The sequence below is a fragment of the Ahaetulla prasina genome, chromosome 6, assembly GCF_028640845.1.
Source record: "Ahaetulla prasina isolate Xishuangbanna chromosome 6, ASM2864084v1, whole genome shotgun sequence".
In the NCBI taxonomy this organism is placed as follows: domain Eukaryota; kingdom Metazoa; phylum Chordata; class Lepidosauria; order Squamata; family Colubridae; genus Ahaetulla; species Ahaetulla prasina.
In genome coordinates this window covers 4272976-4284772 of record NC_080544.1, presented here as the reverse complement: position 1 = coordinate 4284772, position 11797 = coordinate 4272976, and positions in this window count along the sequence as shown.

Genomic DNA, 11797 nt, shown 5'->3' with positions numbered 1-11797 from the left:
ATGTTGTTATGACTAACTTTCTACCACTCCAACAACAACCCCCTCCCATCTTCCCCAGCTAAAATATGTGGCAGTTAAGAAGCAAAAAGAAAATTGCTTTCAAAAACTGATGGTATGGTTGTGAAAGTTGGACCCAAAGAATTAAGGCCTTTGAACTATGGTGCTGGAGAAGACTCCTGCGAGTCCCTTGGACTGCAATGCAATCAAACCAGACAGTCCTAGAGGAGATCAAACCTGACTGCTCTTTAGAAGGCCAGAATCTGAAGATGAAACTCAAATACTTTGGCCACCTAATGAGAAAGAAGGACTCACTGGAGAAGAGCCTAATGCTGGGAACGATTGAGGGCAAAAGAAGAAGGGGATGACAGAGAACGAGGTGGCTGGATGGAGTCACTGAAGCAGTCAGTTTGAGTTTAAATGGACTCCGGGGGATAGTAGAGGACAGCAAGGCCTGGAGGAACATTGTCCTTGAGGTCGCAATGGGTTGGACATGACTTCGCAACCAACAACAACAACCAATTGCTACTAGAATGGTTTCTAGTGAATGAACAGAGCAGAATGAAATTATAGACAATTGTAACTCAAGAAGAAATGTTGCATTTGTATGTGTGCAAAGGAACAATGGATATTCAAAAAAGATGTCACTATATCAGGTCCCAGATATTTCTGCGGGGACCCTGGCATTTTGGTGGGAGGAAGAAGGGAGGAATGAAGTGATCTGTATATGAAGTTTCTGTTTCTGTTTTCCTGCAATGATTTAGTGTGGGAGGGGTTTTGGTTAGCCTTGCTTTAAATAGTTGGTTTTAACTGAGAAGCTTCAGTTCTTGCCTAGATCTCTTGTTATCTCAAACCTTTCAATAAAAGCTCCTTTTGGAACAACTACATTTTCAAGAGTTCTGCTTTCTTGGGAAGACTGGAGAGGCAAGACCTTACAAACTAAGAGAGGTGCTCAGCTAGAACCAATAAGCACATTAGATATTCTGGTTTTCTTGGGCTGAGTAACCGAAAGGAAAAGGGGAAAAGAGAATAAAGGTGTCCTTGATTCTCTCAGAGCTTGTTTTTTTCTTGGAGACCTTTCAATACCCAAACTACGTAACATCATCCGACTCATGGTGCACCAAGGACCCCTCATTTCAACCCTTAGCTACAAATATTCTCCTTTAGTAGAGAAGAAAGGATAAAAATATTTCAATGACAAGAAAGATCAGGACGCTCAAAAGAATATCTTTTCAGTGGCAATCTAGGGCTGTGAAAATTAAACCCTGAGAAAATACAAAATGTGGATGTGGAGATGGTGAAGAGCAGCTTGGATTGTGGAAAGAGACAATTAATCGATCTTACAAAAAAAAGAAGCTGACTGCTCCTTTGAGATAACAGCAGCAAGCCAAATCTTACATGCTTTGGTCATATGTTACGAGTGAATGAAGGATTAGAAATTATCATGCTTAGTAAGCTTGAAAGAATAGAAAGGAAAATCCCCGGATAAAATAAACAGCTAGAATAAAATAAACCTCGGGAATCAGGGGTGGGATTCTACTCTACTTCTGTACCATGGGGGGTGCATTTTTACCCTCCCCAAGCTCGGAGGCTTTTTTTGAGTTTCCAGGAGGGTGAAAACAGCCTCTCCCAGGCTCTGGAGGCCCTCCAGAGGCAGGAAATGGGGCCATTTCCAGACTTCTGGAACTTCCAGGCGGCCCATTTTCCATCCTCCCAGAGTCTCCATGTGGGCTCTGCATCCAAAATAGGCCATGTGGAGACTCCTGAGAGGGGAGGGGCAGGGTGGCCAGGGCCAGCCAGTGCTTGCAACTACCGCTTCAGCAAATCAGATGTAAAATTAGCATCCAGTTCACCTGAACTGGTCTGAACCAGCTGAATCCCACCCCTGTCAGGAATGTCCTTGGAAGAGCTGCAGAGAACGATCAAGAGGAAATGTCATTTCTTCAGGCAGCCACCATAAGGCAAGTCCAACTCAGAGGCCTCTGACTAAATTACCTGAGAATTTAATTACTTCCATTTAGTTTTCTCTCATTTTGCCCAGGTCATCATAATTTTCATGCTGGAAAGACTAGGTTCACTTTAGCAGTTCTTCTTCTTCCTGTGAAATATCAGAAGATCTGGGATCGTTGGTGAATTACGCTCAAAAAGCATTCTGCTGAGAAATGGAGCTATGGATCATTCTGAGATATGAGTCATATTGATTAAATGCATCACTTCATTATTATTCTCTTCCATCACACCAAGGCTGATAAAGGCAGCACAGTCACTTGTGAACACCTGTATAGGAAACACCTGGAGATAAACCATTATTATACATCACAATCACTTAGATTGTAAATAGCAATAGCACTTAGATTTATATACCGCTTCACAAGCTTTACAGCCCTCTCTAAGTGGTTTACAAAGTCAGCCTCTTGCCCCCAACAATCTGGGTCCTCATCTTACCCACCTCGGAAGGATGGAAGGCTGAGTCAACCTTGAGCTGGTGAGACTTGAACTGCCGAATTGCTGGCAGCCGGCAATCAACAGAAGTAACCTGCAGTTCTGCATTCTAACTACAGTGCCACCACGGCTCTTATATTTCCAGTGATGTAAAGGAAACTATAGTAATAATGTGATTGCAATAACTTTTTTTACTGTGTTCACCTCTCTTATTAGATTTCCCAACTGCACTCAGTCTGATGATGCATATGTCAAAAAACCACATTGTTTTTGCTTCTGTTTTGCTGCAAAAAGACATTTCATATCTCACACAAAAGAAAATAAACTTTTCAGCTGCTTTTAAAATAGGTTTGGGAGAAAGACAACTGAGTAGATTAGCAAAAGTTTCACCTCCACAATCTGCAAATCAGCATAGGGGATAATTTTCTCAACCACTTTTAAACTAAATCTGTTACCTAGTATTTTCAAAATGGTTTTGGATCCCTAGATCAACTTGCATAAAAATCCATCTGAAAAGGTGACGTCATGGTGTTGTGATCCAAGAAACAGAGCTCCATCTTCTTGGATTGAGTTTTCACACCTGGAAGCCAGTAACGGTGAGAGCTGACCCTGGAGATGTTGGTTCTGAAGAGGGGAAATTCTTGGGGTAACAGGGAGTTGTGCGATCCTCCGTTACGGAAGATAGAACCCCTTAAATTTCATTGCGGAAGATACCAGCTGTAATGGTCAGATCTGGAGGCATGACAGCCCATTTGAATAGAATAGAATAGAATAGAATAGAATTTTTATTGGCCAAGTGTGATTGGACACACAAGGAATTTGTCTTGGTGCATATGCTCTCAGTGTACATAAAAGAAAAGATACGTTCATCAAGGTACAACATTTACAACACAATTGATGATCAATATATCAATATAAATCATAAGGATTGTCAGCAACAAGTTATAGTCATACAGTCATATGTGGAAAGAGATTGGCGATGGGAACTATGAAACGATTAATAGTAGTGCAGATTCAGTAAATAGTCTGACAGTTTGAGGGAATTATTTGTTTAGCAGAGTGATGGCCTTCGGGAAAAAACTGTTCTTGTGTCTAGTTGTTCTGGTGTGCAGTGCTCTATAGCGTCGTTTTGAGGGTAGGAGTTGAAACAGTTTATGTCCAGGATGCGAGGGATCTGCAAATATTTTCACGGCCCTCTTCTTGATTCGTGCAGTATACAGGTCCTCAATGGAAGGCAAGTTGGTAGCAATTATTTTTTCTGCAGTTCTAATTATCCTCTGAAGTCTGTGTCTGTGAATGGTGAAGGAAGCAAGAAGTGGAAAAACAGCAAAAAACATTGGTGAATAGAGATGGGACAGAGTGAATTACTGGGCTACTTCCCTAACTTGATGGAACTTAAAAGATGTAACAAGGGAGTCTCTGAAGAGAGGAAAAGTGGCACGTTGGTGGTAGAGTAGAACAGTGAGAAAGAGGTTGAAGAGAGAAAAGAGGGTGATCAAAGGAGTTGAAAGGAAAAGAAAGGAAGAAATTTGGAAATTACGGTAAAGATTGTGACTGAACCTATCAGGATTGGAAGCAAAAGATTGGAGATTGCAGATATAACAACTGAAACGATGAGGTTTGGAGTGTGGATTAGAGTGACAGCAACAGTGACAGTGCATATTAATAGGAGCAGATATCTTGGACAAAGGATTTAGAAAGTAGCAAACAGAAGAGGATTGGGCAGTGTAATGAAGTAGGAGAGGGGAGGACTTGTTTAAAATCGGAAGGAAAACCTAGATGGGGGAAATTAGAAGCCAGAGGTGTATATTGTCTATTTAGAAGCAAATAATATGGTATATGTCTAGAATTTTTCTATTTTTATTATTGTTATTACTTGTTATCCAATTGACTCTTGAAAGTATTGATATATTAAAAGATATTATATATAAATAGATAAATCTATTAACCTAAGGAATCTAGTTAATATATTGTTTAAGAGGAAAGACTGTAATGAACTTGATTGACAAAGTGAGTTGCAAATACATTTGGAGTAATTATTTCTTTTTTGTCTTGTCTTTCTACCTATACACTCTTTTTTTATCTTGAAGTAATATATTCTTGTTTATTTAGGTATTGTTAATTTAATTTAGAGTGAAAATAGTTATTGATATTGTTGGAAGATAGAATTAATTACACTATTTAATTCTTTGAGTATCCTATTTAATGAATTCTAAAAAACTATAATTGATGGTAAATTAAGCCAGCAAGGACATAAAAGGAGAGATTATTTAACATCTAAAAGTAGATAGAAAAGATAGTTTCAGGAGGAGAAAGGAAATATTTTCTTTATGGTTTTGTGGAAGAAACTTTTGGGGAAATTGGATATGACAAGCACAGCAACAGTAACCAAAACTGCAAAGAAAGTTACACAAATGACTGCCTCTCCAACAGGACAAAAATTGATAGGAGATATGTTGGGAGGTGAGAAGACAGAGACTGCAATGAATTTACAAAGTATGCAGACAACTCTAAATATGATTCAGGAGGTGCTTCTGAAGACCCAAGGATTGAGTGCAAAGAAACATGAGGAATTAAAGAACGACATGGACGAAGTGAAAGGTGACATAGAGAAACTAGGTGATAGAATGGGAGAAATACAAAAGACAATTGTTAAGAATGAACAGAGGATAAAAATTGCGGAGGAAAGAACGGAACAGACAGGAAAAAAACTGGAGGAGACAGAAAAGAAATTGATGGCCACAAATTAAGAACTTGAAGAGGCAATAATGTTTCTTGAAATGGACAAATCCGGGTTCTACTTAAGATTTCAGAATATACAAGAAAATAAAAAAGACCTCCTGAATCTTATAATAGAGTTGTTGACTGACAAGCTGAGGATGAATAACAGTGAGCTGCAAAATGGTATTGATGAATTGTATAGGGTGCACACCAATTATATATAGCAAAATAAATTGCCATGTGAGGTACATATACGATTTACAAAAAAAAAAAACACCAATTAGAGATGAAATTTACAGGAGAACGCGAGACACAATGTTGACGTATAAGGGGAAAGAGATTCTGACTCTCAAACAAATACCAGGAGGGTAAGGGAGCAAAGGTGGAGTTACCACTTCCTCTCCCAAATTATCAAATATAAAATAATGTTCTGGTGGCTTATCCCAGAGGGGTTGGCAAGACAACAAATTAGAATGGATACACCAGATAAGGCCCAGGAGTTTTACAATCAGTGTATAGCAATATATGAAGACAGGGAGAGTGGGGAGGAGATAGAAGATAAGACTCAGGAAGAAGGAAAGAAAGGAAGAAATTTGGAAATTACGGTAAAGATTGTGACTGAACCTATCAGGATTGGAAGCAAAAGATTGGAGATTGCAGATATAACAACTGAAACGATGAGGTTTGGAGTGTGGATTAGAGTGACAGCAACAGTGACAGTGCATATTAATAGGAGCAGATATCTTGGACAAAGGATTTAGAAAGTAGCAAACAGAAGAGGATTGGGCAGTGTAATGAAGTAGGAGAGGGGAGGACTTGTTTAAAATCGGAAGGAAAACCTAGATGGGGGAAATTAGAAGCCAGAGGTGTATATTGTCTATTTAGAAGCAAATAATATGGTATATGTCTAGAATTTTTCTATTTTTATTATTGTTATTACTTGTTATCCAATTGACTCTTGAAAGTATTGATATATTAAAAGATATTATATATAAATAGATAAATCTATTAACCTAAGGAATCTAGTTAATATATTGTTTAAGAGGAAAGACTGTAATGAACTTGATTGACAAAGTGAGTTGCAAATACATTTGGAGTAATTATTTCTTTTTTGTCTTGTCTTTCTACCTATACACTCTTTTTTTATCTTGAAGTAATATATTCTTGTTTATTTAGGTATTGTTAATTTAATTTAGAGTGAAAATAGTTATTGATATTGTTGGAAGATAGAATTAATTACACTATTTAATTCTTTGAGTATCCTATTTAATGAATTCTAAAAAACTATAATTGATGGTAAATTAAGCCAGCAAGGACATAAAAGGAGAGATTATTTAACATCTAAAAGTAGATAGAAAAGATAGTTTCAGGAGGAGAAAGGAAATATTTTCTTTATGGTTTTGTGGAAGAAACTTTTGGGGAAATTGGATATGACAAGCACAGCAACAGTAACCAAAACTGCAAAGAAAGTTACACAAATGACTGCCTCTCCAACAGGACAAAAATTGATAGGAGATATGTTGGGAGGTGAGAAGACAGAGACTGCAATGAATTTACAAAGTATGCAGACAACTCTAAATATGATTCAGGAGGTGCTTCTGAAGACCCAAGGATTGAGTGCAAAGAAACATGAGGAATTAAAGAACGACATGGACGAAGTGAAAGGTGACATAGAGAAACTAGGTGATAGAATGGGAGAAATACAAAAGACAATTGTTAAGAATGAACAGAGGATAAAAATTATGGAGGAAAGAACGGAACAGACAGGAAAAAAACTGGAGGAGACAGAAAAGAAATTGATGGCCACAAATTGAGAACTTGAAGAGGCAATAACATTTCTTGAAATGGACAAATCCACGTTCTACTTAAGATTTTAGAATATAAAAGAAAATAAAAAGAAGACCTCCTGAATCTTACGATAGAGTTGTTGGCTGATAATCTGATGATGAATAAGAGCAAGTTGCAAAATGGTATTGATGAATTGTATAGGGTGCATGCTAATTATGCACTAAATTGCCATGTGAGATACATATAAGATTTACCAAAAAAACAATTGGAGACGAAATTTACAGGAGAACGCAAGATACAACATTGACATATAAAGGGAAAGAGAGAGATTCTGATTCTCCAACAAATACCCAGGAGGGCAAGGGAGCAAAGGTGGAGTTACCACTTTCTCTCCTCCCAACTTATCAAATATAAAATAATGTTCTGGTGGCTTATCCCAGAGGGGTTGGCAAGACAACAAATTAGAATGGATACACCAGATAAGGCCCAGGAGTTTTACAATCAGTGTATAGCAATATATGAAGACAGGGAGAGTGGGGAGGAGATAGAAGATAAGACTCAGGAAGAAGGAAAGAAATCAGAAACAGAATTGCAGAGAGGACTGAAAGAGAACAGTGGGAAAGAACAGGAACAAGGTCGAGGACACAAATAGAAATGAGATTAAGGAAAGGAACCAGGGCTGTCAGTAGAAGGTAAAATGGAAGAAAAAATTAAATTAATTACGATTAACATAAATGGTTTAAATTCTCCAGCCAAAAGGAGACAGATTCTATCTAAATTACAAAAGCACAATACAGACATTACATGCCTACAAGAAACCCATATTAAAAGACAATATTTATTAGAAGCACCTAAATAGTAGTTATATATTTTAAAGATTGGCTACAACCAAAACAAATTTATGCTGATGAGGAAGGTAGAATTTTATTAATTGAGATAATAATAAGGCAAAAAAAGATGATATTTATGCACCGAACACTAGACAGGAGGAATTCTATTATAAATTACATAAAAAAATAGCGGAATTGGAAAGTGAAAATATTTGTTTATTGGGAGACTTTAATGTGGTCGCGGATCCAAAACAAGATTATAGATTGGGAAAGAAAATAAAAAACAGAGGAAGATACTACCGACTACTTTTTTTGACATGGTGCAAGAGCTGAACTGGAGAGAATAAAATCCATAAAAAAAAAGTATACTCTTTATTCTAACCCACATGATTCATGGCCAGAATAGATATGATTTGGATGGATTTGGAACTAAGTAAAAATATAAATGAAGTAGAAATAGCAACTAATATATGGGCAGATCATAGTCCATTGACATTAAAATGGAAAGGCAGATCTAAACCAAGAGGAAGATGGACCATAATCAAAGAGTGCTAAAAGAAAAAAAAGTATGTAGAATGGATGGAAAAAGAACTGGAATTCTTCTTGAAGGAAAACTCAAATGAGGATACAACTTTACAGAACCTTTGAGACACAACCAAGGCTTATGTCAGAGGCCTAACAATAGCATACTGGGCGAGGAGAAATAGAGAAAAAAGGAAACAACAATTGGAATTACAAGAGAAATTGGAGGAATTAGAATATAAGGTGCAGAAATCCCCAGATAAGAAAATTAGAGAGGAAAGGGGTCTGATTAAACATAAAATAAGTTTGCTTTCCCAGGAGGAAATGGTTCAAAAGCTTAAAACAACAAAGCAGATATACTTTGAACATGCCAATAAGCTGGGGAGATGGCTGGCCTATAAACTAAAAAAGGATAAGGAAAAAAGGTTAATAACACAATTACAGGACAAAGAGGGAACGTTCACCATCAGTTAGAAGAAAAAAGTATGTAGAATGGATGGAAAAAGAGTTGGATTTCTTTTTGAAAGAAAATACAAACGAAGATACGACTCTACAGAATCTTTGGGATACAACCAAGGCTTATATTAGAGGCCTAACGATAGCATACTGGGCATGGAGAAATAGAGAAAAAATGAAACAGCAATTGGAATTACAAGAGAAATTAGAGAAATTAGAATATAAGGTACAGGAATCCCCGGATAAAAAAATTAGAGAAGAAAGGGATCTGATTAAACATAAAATAAATCTGCTTTCCCAGGAGGAAATGGTACAAGAGCTTAAAGTAACGAAGCAGATATACTTTGAACATGCCAATAAGCCGGGGAGATGGCTGGCCTGGAAATTAAAAAAGGATAAGGAGAAAAGGCTAATAACACAATTACAAGACAAAGAGGGGAATATCCACCATCGGTTAGAAGAAAAAAAGAGAATAGCCCAAAATTATTTTGAAACACTCTATGTTGTGTCTTGCCCGCTCTCACCGCAGCCGGGGTCTGCTTATCTGCTTCCGAACGCTGAAGAATGTCCTCCCGGCCCCAGCCCTGGCTCCATGCCCAGACAGGCTGAGGAGGGGGCATCTCCCGGCCCCAGCCCTGGCTCCATGCCCAAGCAGGCTGCAGAGGAGGGAGCACCCCCCGGCCCCAGCCCTGGCTCCATGCCCAGGCAAACGGAGCAGCTAGACCCCTCCCCCTCCTCCACAGCATGTGAGCCTGAGGAAAGTTTATTTCCAACAGCTGCTGATTGGAGTGACCCTCGCATCAGAAGACTTGATAGACGGAGGCAACAGAAGGAAGGGAGGGGCAGGCCTTAATGAGTGCTGAGTCATGGAGCCACACCCCATGGCCTATATAAAGGATCTGCTTTCTGGCAGTCTCTGAGTCAGGCAAAGTCGAACTTATCTTGCTGAAGTCACTTTCTGGTCTCCTGCCTGCTCTGAGGACTTTGCTAGGACTTTGGGCAGAGCTGCAGAGGCAAGCCTGATTTGGATTTCCCTGACCCGGCCGTCAGCGGAGGAGTGGGACACGACACTCTATAGCCAGGAGAAGGTAGAGGAGGAAGATATAAAGAAATATTTAAAAGATAGAAATCTTCCAATAACACCAGAGGAAATGAAAGAAATGTTAAATAACAGAATTACTATGACAGAAATGAAGGCAGCTATTAAAAAACAAAATAAATAAATAAAACACCAGGACCTGATGGTATCCCCTCTGAGTTCTATAAGGAGATACATGGGCCACTGGAAGTGTTATTGCCGAATCTATACAATAAAGCCTTAGAGCAATCTAAACTACCACAGATATGGAGGGAGGCACTGATATTATTTATTTATTTATTTATTTATTCATATTTGTATACCGCCCTATCTCCCGAAGGACTCAGGGCGGTTCACAGGCAAATAAAACATTTATGTACAAATTAAGATAACCATTAAAAAACTTATTCTAATGCCAAATTATTAAAAATATAAATATAAATATTAAAACCAATTTAAAACCCCTATAAATTTAAAATCTAGTCCAGTCCTGCACAGATGAATAAATGTGTCTTGAGCTCACGACGGAAGGTTCGGAGGTCCGGAAGTTGACGGAGTCCTGGGGAGAGTTCGTTCCAGAGGGTGGGAGCCCCCACAGAGAAGGCCCTTCCCCTGGGCGTCGCCAGACGACACTGCCTAGCTGACGGCACCCTAAGGAGTCCCTCTCTGTGAGAGCGCACGGGTCGGTGAGAGGTATTCGGTAGCAGCAGGCGGTCCCGTAGATAACCCGGCCCTATGCCATGAAGCGCTTTGAAGGTGGTTACCAAAACCTTGAAGCGCACCCGGAAGGCCACAGGTAGCCAGTGCAGTCTGTGCAGGATTGGTGTCATACGGGAGCCACGAGGGGCTCCCTCTATAACCCGCGCAGCCGCATTCTGAACTAACTGCAGCCTCCAGATGCCCTTCAAGGGGAGCCCCATGTAGAGAGCATTGCAGTAATCCAGGCGAGACGTCACGAGGGCGTGAGTGACCGTGCATAGGGCATCCCGGTCTAGAAAGGGGCGCAACTGGCGCACCAGGCGGACCTGGTAGAAAGCTCTCCTGGAGACGGCCGTCAAATGATCTTCAAAAGACAGCCGTTCATCCAGGAGGACGCCCAAGTTGCGCACCCCTTCCATCGGGGCCAATGACTCGCCCCCAACAGTCAGCCGAGGACTCAGCTGACTGTACCGGGATGCCGGCATCCACAGCCACTCTGTCTTGGAAGGATTGAGCTTGAGCCTGTTTCTCCCCATCCAGACCCGTACGGCCTCCAGACACCGGGACAGCACTTCGATAGCTTCGTTGGGGTGGCCCGGTGTGGAAAAGTACAGCTGGGTGTCATCAGCGTACAGCTGGTACCTCACACCGAAGCCACTGATGATCTCACCCAGTCACTCATCCCAAAGAACTCTACAAACACACAGCAAATCAAGAATTACTGGCCAATCTCGCTGCTTAATGTGGACTATAAAATCTTCGTAATGATAATTACGAAGCTGAAAAGGCCAAAAAAAAAAGCTTAAATGATATTGATTCATATCAAAATGGATTTCTGCCAAATAGACATACAAGAAATAATACAGGGATGATCATGGACACATTAGAATATTATGACGCCCACCTGGATAAGCAGCTGGCATGAATGTTTATAGATTCTCAGAAAGCATTTGACAATTTAAACTGGAACTTTCTTATCAGCCAACTGGAAATTATGAATTTTGGGGAGAAATTTACGGATTTGATTAGAGCAATTTATTCGAAACAATTGGCTAGAATAATAATGAATGGGAAAACAACAGAGAGGATTAATATAACTAAGAGGGTAAGACAGGGAAGTCCCTTGTCACTCCTCTTATTTATACCATCCTTGGAGATACTACTAATAGAAATTAGAAAAAATCAAACAATAAAAGGATTGAAAGTCAAACAGGAGGAATATAAGGTCCAAGCATTAGCGGATGATCTGGTTTTTATCATGGAA